The sequence below is a fragment of the Pithys albifrons genome, chromosome 14 (genome assembly GCF_047495875.1).
Source record: "Pithys albifrons albifrons isolate INPA30051 chromosome 14, PitAlb_v1, whole genome shotgun sequence".
NCBI lineage: Eukaryota > Metazoa > Chordata > Aves > Passeriformes > Thamnophilidae > Pithys > Pithys albifrons.
In genome coordinates, this window is record NC_092471.1 from 18142492 (window position 1) to 18156615 (window position 14124).

The 14124-nt window shown below is 54.5% G+C and overlaps 1 protein-coding gene across 2 annotated transcripts in view; it reads left to right on the forward strand.

Annotated features, from left to right (window-relative positions):
• The first annotated feature begins 11239 nt into the window (after positions 1–11239).
• ARHGEF9 (Cdc42 guanine nucleotide exchange factor 9) overlaps positions 11240–14124 on the forward strand; it is a 207574-nt gene continuing 204689 nt past the window's right edge. The window contains exon 1 of one of the 2 annotated variants that reach the window (XM_071569486.1): positions 11240–11524. The gene's annotated coding sequence lies outside the window, so the exon portion shown is untranslated. The remainder of the gene's footprint in view (positions 11525–14124) is intronic. The other variant, XM_071569487.1, reaches the window with a different exon arrangement.

Here is a 14124-nt window from a genome sequence, read left to right on the forward strand (position 1 = left end):
GGGTGCCAAATCTTTGTGGCTTCACAGGTGAGAGGGACCCAGGTGGGCAACGCCAATGCCACAGCAGTGCTCAGGCACCAGAGGGCATCAGAGACCAGTGCCACCAGTGAGACCAGCAGGCTCTGCCCCAGGGACTGGGGACAGCCATTCCCTTTGGTTGGAGAGCCTGAAAACGTGTCCTGTTTTTTAACCCAGGCTCACACCCACAAGACACACTACTGTTACCCTGTCATTTCTCTGTCCCACCTAACAGCCAGTTTAGGATGGTTCTTTTCCTCTCTCGAGTTTGGGGAAGGCTGGACACTCCTGGTGGCACCATGAGCGCAGGACCCAAGGACATGGGATGTTGTCCCCCTCCACTCCCACCCTCCAGACAGGGCGCCCACAGGCCTTGCTGAACCCCACTTGTCTTGTCCTGGTGCCACCAGTTTGGGACTGGGAGTGTGTGGAAATAAACCAACTTTCATCCAGGAGGGTTTGGATTCCCTGGCTGTGCCTGGGTGGCCCAGGGAGTGGGAGGTGCTGCTGCAGAGCAGAGCAGAGCAAAGCAGAGGGATGACAGGGATTGCTGCCCCAGGAACCAGCTTTTCATGTATTTCCTCTTGTTTCTCTGTTGCCAAAACCCCCGCTAAAAATCTGGTTTTGGAAGCAGGGTGGGCTGGGGCACAGAGGAGCTGTGGGGGAGGGCTCAGCACGGCTGTGGGGTGTGGAGGCTGTAAAATCACAACGATAATTACATGCCCCAGCATTGCCTGTGGTTAGTGAGAGATGACTCTAAGCAGAATTTTTTTTAAAAAACCCACCTCAGTAAATGAGGGGCTGAGTTTCTCAAGAAACTGCCTTGACTCTTGGGGCTGCTGGGGCAAATCCACGTGAGACCACAGAGATGCTCTGAGAGCTGGATCCCTCTGCTCTGGAGCCAGGCTGGGAGAGCTGGGGGGGTTCACCTGAAGAAAAGGCTCCAGGGAGACCTGAGAGCCCCTTCCAGTGCCTAAAGGGGCTCCAGAAGAGCTGGAGAGGGACTTTGGCTTTAGAGCAGAGAGCTAGAGGCAGTGAGGAACATCTCCCTGGGTTTTCTGGTGCTGATATGAAGGGTCTGGATGACACCTGTAACCTCCATGTGGAGCCCTGGGAGGGATGACAGGCATTTTTTCATAGGAAGCATCTCCAAGATTATGAAATGCTAAAGGCAAAGGAGACTGTGCAGCTGCCTCATCACCACTGATGTGCTGTGGTTGGACTGAGCTATCCTTGTCCCTCTCACCTGGCTCAGGTAACGTGGGGCCAGCCCTGCCCTTGGCAGGTGTTGTTGGTGTTATCACTGAGGACATCAAGTGTTCCTTGGTGTCATCACTGCCAACCTCAGATGTCCCCAGAGGTCCCTCAGGGGTGCTCAGGGGGCAGGCAAGGGCTGCCATGGCTGGAGGAGGGACATTGGGAGGGCTCCAGAGGAGGACTCCAGGACTCCAGAGACCTGCCAACATGTAAATAGAGCAGCCCTTTATTAGGGCCCACGAGCCTGGCCCTGTCTGTTCTTGTGCCAGGAGCCACCGAGGAAAGCTCCCTCCTCTTCCCCACACTTCAGAAATGCTTGGAAAGGTTTCCAGGGCGTTACTTGGCATCTCCAAAGGGTGGGTGCAGGGTGGGGTTGAGGCTGTGCTGCTTCAGCCAGACCTGCTGAGGAGGGTTCTCCACCTTGGACTGGATTCACTTTGACCATCCAGCCTGTCCCTGGGCAGATTTCAGCTCTGGTGCTGCAGTTTGGGCTCTGTGGTGAACCCCCTTCCAGCGATGCATGAGGTGGGGTTTGCTGCTCCCTGGGGATTTCTCCTTCAGGATATTTTCATGTGCTTGGCTCTGCTCTGTTTTTTTCTATTCCTTGGGAATACCCCACCCAGGCTTTAGAACTCACCCTGCTCCTCTTGGGGCCATGGTAGGAGCCCTCCCAGCCCCTCGGGGTGCTGTGCCTGTCTCCCTGCCCGGGCACATCCCACTGGGGTGACTCCTGCCAGGGCACATCCCACCACGGCAAATCCTGCCTCCCTGTCCATGCAGAGGGCTCAGCAATGGGAAGAACTGGAGTTTTCTCACACAGGGCCTGTGAGAGAGGGCAGGGACTCATGTGGTGGTGCCCACACGTATTTCCAGCACGTCTGAGGACCTTCCTCCTGCTGCCGGCTCCCTGCCATGGGATGGTGACGCACGAAGCTGTGCTGGCTTTGATCAGGAGCTTTGCTCTGTTTGATCTGAGCTGTTTGATCTGATCTCTCACCTCCCCACCACACTCTGCTACAGCTTCCCCTGTGCCTTTCTGAAACACAGGGAAGGTAATTCCATGTGTCTATTAACAACACTAAAGATGTGGTGTTACCTGCTATCGATCCTTTTCATTTTTGGCTAAATTATTTATGATAATAAAGTGCCTCTTGGTGTGAAACTAAGGGAAAAAAGTGAAATCTGGAAGCCAGCCAGAGCCAGGAAGGGAGGAGAGCTGTTTCTGCTATTGTTTCTTCCAAAAATCCTCCAAGAACCATTCTAAAACAGCAAACCTGGCATGTGCCTGTAGATTTTCACTAATGTGACACTCAGTGAGAGGAAGCACCAAGGTCTGAGTGTCTGGAGCAAAACTGGATCTTCCTGCTCCTATTCTGCTCCCAAAATGTCTCTCCTGACCTTCCCACATGTTGTTTTTGCTGGGTGGCTGCTTGATTGGCACCTCTGGGGAGGACAGCAAGGCACAGCCTCTCCGTGCTCCTGCTCACCGCAGCTCAGTGGCTCTTCAGGGATGTTGTTGTATTTTGCTGTTCTCTGTTTTAGAAAATCCCCTGATTTTGACCCAAAGCAGCATCAGCTCAGGTGCTTCTTAAGGCTGGAGGAAGCTGCTGGTCTGCAGTGATTTCCCTTTGCTGGTGAGTAAGGATGAGGGAGCAAGGTGGGCTCAGGCATTGTGCACTGCGTGTTTCACTGGGACGCATCATCTGTCAGCCCGTATTTAGGGCCCATTTTCCTCCTTTTGAATTCTCTCATTGACTGCCCAGGAATATTTTTAGTTGTCACATGACATCCTCAGCTTCTTGGTTTGGGAGTCTTGAGGTTCACGAAGCCTGTGCCAAGGGGGAAAGGGGATGCGATGAGACCCCAGAATGAGAGGATCGGGTGGATCTGTTTAGCCTGGGCTTGCCCAGGGGCAGTCCTGCAATTTTCTAACATCTGGGTGAGAAGCTGGAGGGAGGGGCACAGGAACCACCCCGCTGTGGTGCTGGAGGAAGAAACTCCCATCCATCACCTCCAGCCACCCAGATGGTCCTGGAGCTGCTCAGCAGTTCTCTTCTTCAACAAGACTTCTCTGGGGATTGAGGCTTCATCTTCCCACTCCAGGAGGAGCTGGTAGGACTCCAGAAGAGCCCTCCAAGGTCTGTTTGGAGATGGTTGTACTGCTGCTGTGATGTTTAAAAGCCTGCTCTGGAGAGAGCCAGGGCTGGAAGCTGCAGGTCAGTAGTCTCCCCCAAATAGGAGTTCCAGGATTTTCAGAGGTATTTGGCATCTGAGGAAAATTCCCAGGGCAGGTGGGAGGCTTCACATTTCTCCAAAGGCTTTTGTTTGGAATCAGGTGTTTTCTTCAGGGAGGGTTTTCCCTCTGGCAGCAGGAGGTGAAACTCCATGGTCCAGGGGACTTGGTTGGATAAATAAAGTGATTTCTCTCAGGCATAAACTCCACTGCAGTACTTTTCCTGGGTGCTGGGACCCTCCACTCCCCCCACTGAAGCAGCAACCTTGCAGAGCCCACTGAGGAGATGAATCCCTGGGGGATATTTCTGGAGGATCTGGAGATGAAAGGGCTGTCTGCCAGCACTCCTGAGCTGAAGCTGAGCTGTGCCCTTGTACCGAGCCCCGCAGTGTGACCATGGCTGAGCAGGAGCTGTCCCAGCAGTGGCAGGGGGCTGGGGGGCTGTCCCAGCAGTGGCCGGGGGCTGGGGGGCTGTCCCAGCAGTGGCAGGGGGCTGGGGGGCTGTCCCAGCAGTGGCAGGGGGCTGGGGGGCTGGCAGCTCTGCCAGCTCCAGCCCCGTGGCTGCAGGTGGCTCTGCCTGGATCCGTGAACCACTCCAGAGTGGGACAGTGTGAGTCACGTTGCAGAAATCTCCTCAGGGCTGCTCCAGCCTTTGGACATCTTGCCCATCTCCAACGTGCATGTTGGGACTGGTTTGAGCAGAGCTGCTTAATTGAGTTAATGGTTTGACACCCCAGTGATGGGGGCAGCTGGGCTGGGGGGAAAGGATCACCCCCCTCTGCAGGGAGAGACCTGAGGGCTCCTGCCCACCTCCCCCTGCCTACTTGGGCTCTCCTTTCTGGTTCCAGCTTTAATCCCCAGCATGGCTGAGGGTGGTGGTCTCACAAATGCCATCCCCTCCCTGAAGGTGTGTGGCTTTGTGCTCAGTGATGGCAGTGGGAGGGCAGGGTGTCACAGGGAACGTCTTCTCAAGGGGAGGAACAGCCAAGGATGGACAAGCTGGTTCAGCTGGGAGCTGCTGGGAAAATGGGGCTTTTGGTCCCAGTTTGTGTCAGTGAGGGGGTGGCTTTGGCTGCCTCCCCTCTGCTCCTTCTGCCACTCAGTCCCAGCAGCATTTGCACTACAAACACAGGGGTTTGTAGTTCCCTCCTCCACAAAGAGAATTGAATGAGCTTGCAGGAGGTTTGATGTTAAAAACGCAGTTCCCAGAACCCCAAGCTGGAGAAATTCGGATGGTTTTCAGATCTTCCCTCAGTGCTGTTTTCCTGAGGGGTATTTGTAGTGCCAGCTGCAAGGGGCAAGGGTTTTCTGTGTGTTCAGTGAGTGGTTCCCCCGTTCCCTGTGCCCATCCCCTGCTGATGGCTGCAGCCCCAGCCCTGGCTCTCATCCACACTGTGCTATTAATAACCCCCCAGCCCGGCTGCCGGCCCGGAGGAAACTAAGGAAATGAAGTTAATACATGGAAATGTTTCCTTGTTTTCCTACTTGCTGCTCGGGGCCGGTCTGCTGCTCCCTGTCCTTCTCACCCAGCCCGTGCATGAGCTCAGTGGCTGGATGGCAGTTCTGAGAGATCCGAGTTTGGGAAAAAGAGTTGAAGAATAGGGATTCTGGGGATACAAGAGGAAAAAAGGACTGTTGGAGCTGCTTAGAAGAAGGGGGAGGCGTTTAGGGAGCTGTTCTTTGGGGTGGAAAGGGTACCATTACCCGTGACTTTGGGGGCAGCATTGCTCCTTGTCAGTCCCTGCAGAGCTCCGGGGAGGACGGAGACTGGGCCGGGCTCTCAGGGCCGGGGTGATGCTCCGGGACTCTGGGACGGGCTCTCAGGGCCGGGGTGATGCTCCGAGACTCTGGGACGAGCTCGCGGGGCCGGGGTGATGCTCCGGGAGTCTGGGACGGGCTCGCGGGGCCGGGGTGATGCTCCGGGACTCTGGGACGGGCTCGAGGGGCCGGGGTGATGCTCCGGGAGTCTGGGACGGGCTCGAGGGGCCGGGGTGATGCTCCGCGACGGGCTCTGCGGGGCCGGGATGATGCTTCGTGACTCAGCCCTGCTGCGCTTCCCACGCCACGGCCCTGCTGGCAAGTCCCTTCCTGCAGCCACAAAGGCCGGGCATGCTCTGCCCTGCTCTGCCCTCTGCAGGCACGCACGGTCCGCGGGTGCCAGAGCTGACGCTGCCCAGCCTCCCTTTCCCGCAGTCCTGTCACTCTCCCTGTGGCCCCGTGGCGGCTGCTGGCCTGGGGCTGCCTGGAGGATGCTTTCCCGACGGATTGGGTCAGCAGCCTCGTCTCTGACCCCAAACATGCGGCTTCAGCGCAGCAGAGAATCTTCTCCCGCAAATCCCAGCGCCTGGGTTCTGGCTCTGCCTGGAGAGAGGGATGGCGCTGTCTGTGTGGGGCAGCTTTGGGGTGCTGGGTAGTGGTGCTGGGGGACGTGCCAGCTCTTGTTGTTTGTTCTTTGCTCTTCTGCCAGGTGTTGTTAAGACAAAGATACCCCTTAGCGTGTTCCCGGGTGGAGCAGAGCCATAACGGTGGAGCTGGAGCCGGGCCACGCATAAGGACACCCTCAAGGCTGATGCTGCAGCAGCACCACAGGCACAAACCTCTCCAGAAGAGCAGTGGGGCCACACAACAATGAGACCTTCCTGCAAAGCACCGACCACAGGAGAGAAGAACCCCCGAAACACATCCAGCAAATGTTTTGCTGAGTTACACATAAACAGCCAGAAATTGCGGCAGGAGGAATTTCCAAAAACCATCAGAGCACCTGCAGAAGGGGAGCTACCTCAGTGATGTGCCCCATGCTCAGCTCTCACCTTGGGGAGTTCATCCTTTCCTCTAGCTTTCCCATCCGTAATTTGTTTCTCATTGTGGTTTCCCACCCCCGGGCTCTTGAGGTGTGGTCCATGCTGTGAGGGCTCCTGGGCTGGTCCAGGAACTTACTCCCAGGTTGTTTCCTCTGTCTAAAAAATTACACTTGCAGAGAAGGAATAAGCAAGGCCCAGGGCAAGAATAGGAGTCACCCCTGAATAAACACCGGGCTGGTGCAGGGGACAGGGAGACAATGAACCCTCATTATAGTCCGAATCAGAAGTTAATGAGTGTGGTTTGGTGCTGTGCTCCAGAGCAGAACGATTCTCTATCCCATCCTCCAGCCATTAAAATATTAAATTGGAGAAAAACCAGTCTCTGATCTCCTGCTGTGGATGGGCCTGCCTGGTCTTGGATGTGCAGCTGAAACCTGAAAGGAAACCAAGCCCTCGGGTGACAGGGTGCTAATGCCAGAGTGAGGACATCGATCCCCTGCCCAGGTCACCTCCCACTGCACCCACTGCGGTGGGGCAGCAGCTGAAGGCTGAGCTCTATTAATGTGCAATAATTGTTGCTGCTGGACACGCTGGGCTGTGCCTCCCAGCCCACCGTCCTTCACCTGGCATCACACAGGAGGTGGCTCAGGACAAACTGTCCCCATCCATGTCCCCGAGCTCATCAGGGCCATCTCACCTGGCCAAATGGTCACTTAATGAACTAATTGTAGGCTCTAAAAGGGAGTGTTTGGCTAAGCCACGCAGTGCCTGCCTCCTTTGAGCCCACTCACCGAGATCACCTGAGTTTAACCCTCCCCCTGCCTTGTTACAAGATGTTTATCCAAACTGGGAGCACAAGGAAACACCAGGAGAACAACAAGGTGGGGAAATTCCCATTTTTAGGAGTCTCTGTATTTGGAATTGGCTCCCAAATATGGAGTGGTTGGGTGTTTCTCCCCCCCAACACACGGGTATATCCAGCTGCTGGACAAGAGATCAGGGGAAAGTGAGCAAAGATGCTGAAGTGGCTGAGCAGCCCTCTGTGCTGTGCTGGAGGACTTGGCCGGGGGGTGAGTATTTGGGAAGTGCCTGGGATTCCCTGTCCTGGATCAGGACAAGGGGTGAGGTACCAACAGGCAAAACCTGCCTGGGATCAGTGCAACTTCAGCTTTCCAGCTGTGCTGGGAGGATGCTGGAGGCAGGTGTCCTATCTCAGCTGAAACGATTTGAACTAAATGTGATAGAAAATTAAAGGAGACGAAGAACCAGATGCTGCTGGAACTTTAAAAGGGGAGAAGATAAGAAATAAATTAGGAGTATGGAGGCACTTAGCCCTTCTGGGAGGGAGGAAGGAGCCTTCATCACCTGGTCACGGGGCCTGAATTAAAAATGAGGATCTGTGATTCTCATGATTTTGTGTTTTCACTGATTTCAGTGCATGCATCATGTGAGTCTGACAGTGGGTTGGCTACAGAGACTGGAAAGGACTTTAGATTCTGGGATGGGGGCAACTGGCCAGTCCTCCACTGAGTACCTACTAGAAGAGGCTTTTGATATGACCTATTTCTTCTCAAACAGGGCGTTTTGCAACCCACTCCTGACCCAACCCAGTCCATAAGGCCCAGCTATGAGTCTGAAGCCCTGCAGAAGCTTGAGGCCTGCCTTACAAGGCAGCTGCAGTTCTGTAGGGCTGAGGTACCCACAGGCATCCCAGCAGGAAGCACTTGGGATGTCTTCATTATAGAACCACATCTTCTGACTCCTTCATCACTACTTTGTTTGGGTTTCTAAGAAGCTGCTAATTCCTTATCACTCTTGTTTAGTGTTTTTCTCACTTTAGAGATATCTGAGAAGTCCTATTTATGTGGCCCTGGGGAAGTTATGTCCTTGGATGGCATCTGAGGGGAGGCATCTCCTGGTAGGGGAGGTGAGGAGGGAGGGAAGGGGTGGTGGCTGTGGAGGGCACCAAGTTGCCTGTGGCCCCGGCTGAGCTGCCTTAAGTTGCCAATTTTTGTTAGACTGGGAAAAGTAATTCAGTAAAAGAGTTCAGCATTTTCTGGGCTTGCTGGTCCTTGGTGGTCACTCAGGGGTGTTAATCTGTTGAGGGGGCTCAGGTAGAACCATGGAATTACCAAGAGGCTTGGATTGAAAGGAACCTTAAAGGCTATCCAGTCCCATCTCCTGCCATGGGCAGGGACACCTTCCACCAGCCCAGGTTGCTCCAAGCCCTGTCCAACCTGGCCTTGGACACTCCCAGGGATGGGGCAGCCACAGCTTCTCTGGGCACCCTGTGCCAGGGCCTGCTCACCCTCACAGCCAGGAATTTCTGCCCAGTATCCCATCTATCTCTGCCCTCTGTCAGTGGGAAGCCATTCCCCATTGTCCTGTCCCTCCAGGCCCTTGTCCAAAGTCCCTCTCCAGCTCTCCTGGAGCACTGAAAAGGGCTCTAAAGTCTCCCTGAAGCCTTCTTGCAGCGTGGTCACCACTACAGGAGCAGCCAAGGAGGTCTGGAGCATTTGCTGTAAGCAGGTAAGTGCAGAGGGTGTTTCTGATCAGTCATAAATTCAGGACCTGCTCCAAATCTTTGGCCTACAATTGATTTTAGCTGAAAACAATTGCAATAATACTATTGGGAGGGAGAGAAAAGAGGGCAAACCAATCACCTCATGCAACTCACCGTTGGCTAATTAAGGTGGCTGTTGGCAGGTGCTGATGCAGCAGAGGTAAGAAAAGCCCTGTCTGGGGGTTGTTTGTTAAAATTTAAGGGTTGGTACATCATCAAAGCTGGGGTTTGGGGGGGGGGGGAGGAAGGGCTGAGGTGTGTGAGGTGTTACCCTCATCCCTGGGACATGCACACATAGGCACGTCAGTGTTGCTGCCCTTGGATTTTGCATTTATTGTGATTTTTCTTTTTTCTTTTCCTTTTTTTTTTAATGCATCTGGAGGTTTCCTTCAAGCCAAACTTATGAAGCTGTATGATCTCCTCGGATTTTCACCTTTTCTGGAAATGTGAGCTTTTAGCTGCTTCCCACAAGGAGGAAAACAGGAGATGTCACAGCTTAATGTTCCAAGTGGGATTAGAAAACACAGCCCAGGGAAGAGCCTGCACTTCCACAGCCACGTGTCTGACCTCCCAGGACAGGCAGCTTGGCCTGTGTCCTGTGTCAGGGCTGCCCGTGGGTGCTTCTCTTTGTGCCAGGTGTGTATGGGATGGGACGAGATGTGACCCTTGTCTGGAGCACCAGCAGGCTGAGCTTTGGCTTGTTGGAAGGATCAGCCACCAGCAAGATGCAAAGAGCCGTGCTGTGATCCTGTTCACTCCATCCAACACTGGAGATGATGCATCTGCTCCTTGGAAGAACCGGGGTGGAATTCTGGCCCTCAGATTAATTCCCTGTGAATGGGTCAATGGCATAGAGAGTTAAGCAGCTTCTTGCTGCCTGTGCCCAAAGGCAAGTGTTTTCTTTGGCTTTGATGCATCCTTGAAACAATCAGAAAAACAGGTGGGAAACCCTGTGTTGGTGCTGCTCTATGGATTGATTGATATGATGAGCCCAATTACACTTAATTGTGGTTACCTATTAATAACAACCTTGTTCTGTGGTACACACCTGCCTCTTTATGGGAAACACTGCTAATATAACTTAAAACACCAATTACTTGCAATGGAAAAGCAGCAATTAAATCCACTAAGCCTTGCCTAAATAATTATTTCATTTCCCTCTAATATTTTTAATGTTATAAAGGCTGTTTCTTAAAAGGAATTCTTGTGATCTCCTATTTTATGTGTGGGAACACCTCCAGACTGGGCACTGATGGGTTTGCTGGGATCTCTGGGGAGAGGGATATATGGCTGGGGCAGGAGAGCTCTGCCTGGTCATTTTAAGCTTGGAGTGTTCAAAAAACTTGTGGATGTGACAGTTGTGGACATAGTTTAGGGGTGAGCTTGGCAGTGCTGGGGTAACAGTTGGACTTGGTTGTCTTAGAGGGCTTTTCCACCCTTAATGATTCTGTGGGTAACAGGCTGATAAAGTTCAGTGCCATTTCTCCAGGTGTCTGTGGTTGGCAAATGAGTAATTTGAAGCACCTGGTCAAACCCAAACGATCTGGTTTTGCTCAGGTGGGTTTGTGGCTGTGTAGAAGGTCTTCTCTCCCTGTGGGAGAAAGAAGGGGTCTTCCTTCCAGAGAGAGGGACCAAAGGAAGCTGGAAAGAAGAAAACAGTGAGTCCAGCCTGTAATGGCAACTTGGGAATAAGAACCCTGGGTAAAATTGAGGTAGTTGTTAATTCCTGCCATATGGGCTGTTCGATAGGCGCTGCTCTAGGTGTGGCCGAGGCAAAGTGTCTGTGGAATGGTTGCATTGCAAGGGACCTTAGTGATCATGTAGTTCTGGCTCCCCACGTCGGGCTGAGGACCCTGAGCCCCCCTAGAAGGGGCCGGGCACCCTTTTGGGGGTAGAATCACGGCGTGCCCTCGGTCCCCGCGTGCCGGGGCCGGGGTGCGTGGGACGGGACGAGGCTGTGGCCACGCTTCCTCCGATTGTTCTCATTGCGGGGCGGGCGGAGCGCGGCGCACCGGGGACACCCGGCGACAGCGACCCCCGAGGGCTGCGGTGCGCGGGGGCAGCAGCGCCCCAAAACGCGCCCTCCATCCCTAAGCCCGGGCTCGGGGCAGCGCCGCGGGGCGGGCGGGGCCGAGCTGAGCCGTGCCGATCCGCTCCGCTCCCCGGCGGCACAGCGGGAGTCGCGCTCCGGAGCTCCGCTCGCCGCCGTCGCTGCTGCGGGCGGGCCCCGCCGGGCCGGGCTGCGGGGGATGCGCGGCGGCGGCGGAGCGGCGCGGACCTTGCCGGGCCCCGGCGGGCGCCCCCCGGCCCCGGGGGCGGCCCCAGCCCGGCCAGGGGGGCTCGGCCGCATCGCCCCCTGAGCGCGCCGGGGGGCCGGGCCGGGCCGGGGCCGGCGGGAGCGCGCCCGGCGGGGAGCGCGCCCGGGGCAGGTCCCGGGCCGGCCGGGCACCCCCTTCGCGACGTGGTTTGCTCTCGCAACTTCAGCCGCTTTTTATTGCTTTTAAATTTTTTTGTTATTAACTTTTTTGTATTTTTAATTTTGAACTTTTTTTAAGTTTTTTTTTTTGTTTTTTGACACATTTCAACTTCCCCGTGCCAGCACAGAGTTGCCCTGATTGCCGGGACGCGGCAGCGCCGAGGCCATGCGGTGAGGTAAGACCGGGACTAGGACTAAGAGCAGCACTGGGACTGGGATCGCGGTCCCGATCCCGGGCGCGGCTCGCAGGGCAAAGGGTCGCATCACTTCTCTCTGTGTTCTGACTCCGTAAATACACGCCAGCCCTCGCTGGTGGCTGCGGACGGACCCTCCTGCCCCCCACAACGCTGACAAAGCCGCCAAGTTCAGATCAGTTTCGCAACCCCCCTTTATGTAACATCACGCGTGAATCTTTGTTTGTTGGGTGTTTTTGGCTCTGAGCTGCTGAGGAAGCGGAGCTGAGCCGGGCCCGGTTCTGGGTTTGCTTTGCAGTGTGTGTGTGTCGGAACCCAGCGGCTTGAGCCTGGCTTACGCTCGTGTGAACTCCAGAGAACTGGGTCGTTGCTCTCCCGGGCGGATTCAAGGCGTGTTTGAGTCCATGAGAACATTTCTGTGGGCTGTGGTGGGAGGTTTTTTGGTTTGGGAGGGTTCATTCCTGACTGGTTTTAGTGGTTTTGAGGAATCGATGGTGCAACCTCGGTGAGGTCTTACTCAGGTGTTTACAGAGCCCGGCTGGAGGGTTCCTATCGCATCTTCACCTCTGTGGTTTTGTTTTGCACATGAACACTTAGGAGGTGAGATGTTTCAAAATACAAGGATTAATGGCTGATATCACCTCCCTGCTCCTCCCTCTCGTTTTGTTATAGAACAAGGCACGACTCCTTCCCCCAAGTGGGGACGGATCGTGGCAAACAAAACTGGCACCAGCTCCACGTTCCTTCCAATGGGACCAGACTGGTGGCAGCATCCCCACGCGGGGCCGGTGTGGTGGGGGGTTGTTAAACCCTTGGTGGATCCAAACTGTACCGTAACAGTTTAAATCAAATATTTATGGAATGCTGCTCGCTGCCTCCACGGCATCGTCACTGACTGGCTTTGGGCAAAGTAAAAGTGCCGAGTTTAGGTCTGTTACAGTAAGTTGGCTTGTCCTGGGGCGAGATGCTTTTCTGGAGCCCCTGTGCAGAGGGTTTGGGTGCCTGGCACTGGCAGGATGGCTCATGCCAGTGGCAATTAGTCCCCGATTGAGCAAGTGACCAGACAGGAACTGGCAGTGCCACATTTCTGCTGTGCCAGCTCGTTTTCTTGCAATTAATTAATTTGATTTCTGTGGTGCTGGAAGCAGACCTGAGCAGGTCGTTGTGTTGGGTGGGAGGGGCACGTTGGCTGCCCAGCATACGCCTTACCAGGGGGTGTCACGGACCGAAGGCTGCTCGGAGCAAAACATTGTGCCCTCTGCGTCCCCGGTGGCCGAGGTGCTGGGGATGGGACGCTGTGTGCCCTCAGGGTGGGCTGTGTCATTCAGACAGGTGACAGTGACCTTGCTGCTGTCCAGAGATGCCTGTCCCTCAGCTGGCTCCTGTGGGTTCTTGGAATCTCTGGGTGGTGACCTTCCCTGGCACAGGTGGGGCATGAGCCTGGTGGTCCAGGCTGCTTGTGGGAGGAGGAGGAGGCAGGTGCATCACACTTATGTGCAAGGAAGGGGAGGGAAAACACATCCACTCCTGGGGGCAGCCTCCTGGTGAGTTAAGCTGGAAGTGCTGTGTAAAGCTCTGCTTTGGAAAGATGAGTCTGCAGACTGAAGGTCCTGATTGTGTGTGCCACAAGTTGTGGATGCAACAGGTTGATTTTTCTGGTCCTTTGCTCCATTTTTGGTTCATCCCATACCTGTTGCAAACGCTATGTCTTTCCACCCTGGTTCCTGAGCCCTGGAGTCTGCTGCCTGCTGTTCCTGTGCCTTTTCCTGAGCACTGATTTCTTGCCACCATCCTGTTCAGTGGTTTTTCATTCTTTTCAGCTTGCAAGTTCCTGTGAAACTTCCAGGTGAAGTGTGGAAATGGGTTTCCTTTTCAACTTGCCTTACTAAGGCCTCTCAGAAATAGTACTGGGAGTCCCAAGGGTGTGAGGTTGGGAGCTGAAACCCCCCCAACTAACAACTGCAACCTGGCCACTCTTGCAGCAGTTATTTCTGGCTGTATTCACCCAACTGTTTGTGTCTTGTGATCCCAAAGACTTCCCCAGTTTTTGCACTAAGCTGATTTAATAAAACTACTCTGCCTCAGGATGGGTGGGCACTGCTCCCTCCCTGGGCCCTTCCATGGGCCAGGCTCCTGCTGGCACCACGAGCTCAGGATGTGACCACCTGTGACCTCCTGCCAGCCGTGTTTCAGGGCATGAACATCACCAACTTTGATTTTTGTGGGATGTTTTTTTGTTGAAGATCTGTTGTATTTGGCTTTCCTGCATCCAACACGCAATAGCTGTGCAAAGGGGGCTGTTTCTGTGTTGGTATTAGGAGACTACTAATTTTCCATTAAATGACAGATTTATTGGGTTTTCTTTGTCTGCACAGTATGACCCGAAAACCTGCGTTAGAATTTGCCAGAAGGGGGCATTTTGGAAACACCACAAAGGATTTTGTAGTGGGGGAGTTGGGCAGGGAGAGCTCTGCTGGATAATTAGGCAGTGACGCATGTCTGGGAACCACGGACTTGCCCTCTTATAACAAAATTATTGTGCACTTAAACACTGACCAATGAATTTTGGGATGTTTTGTGTG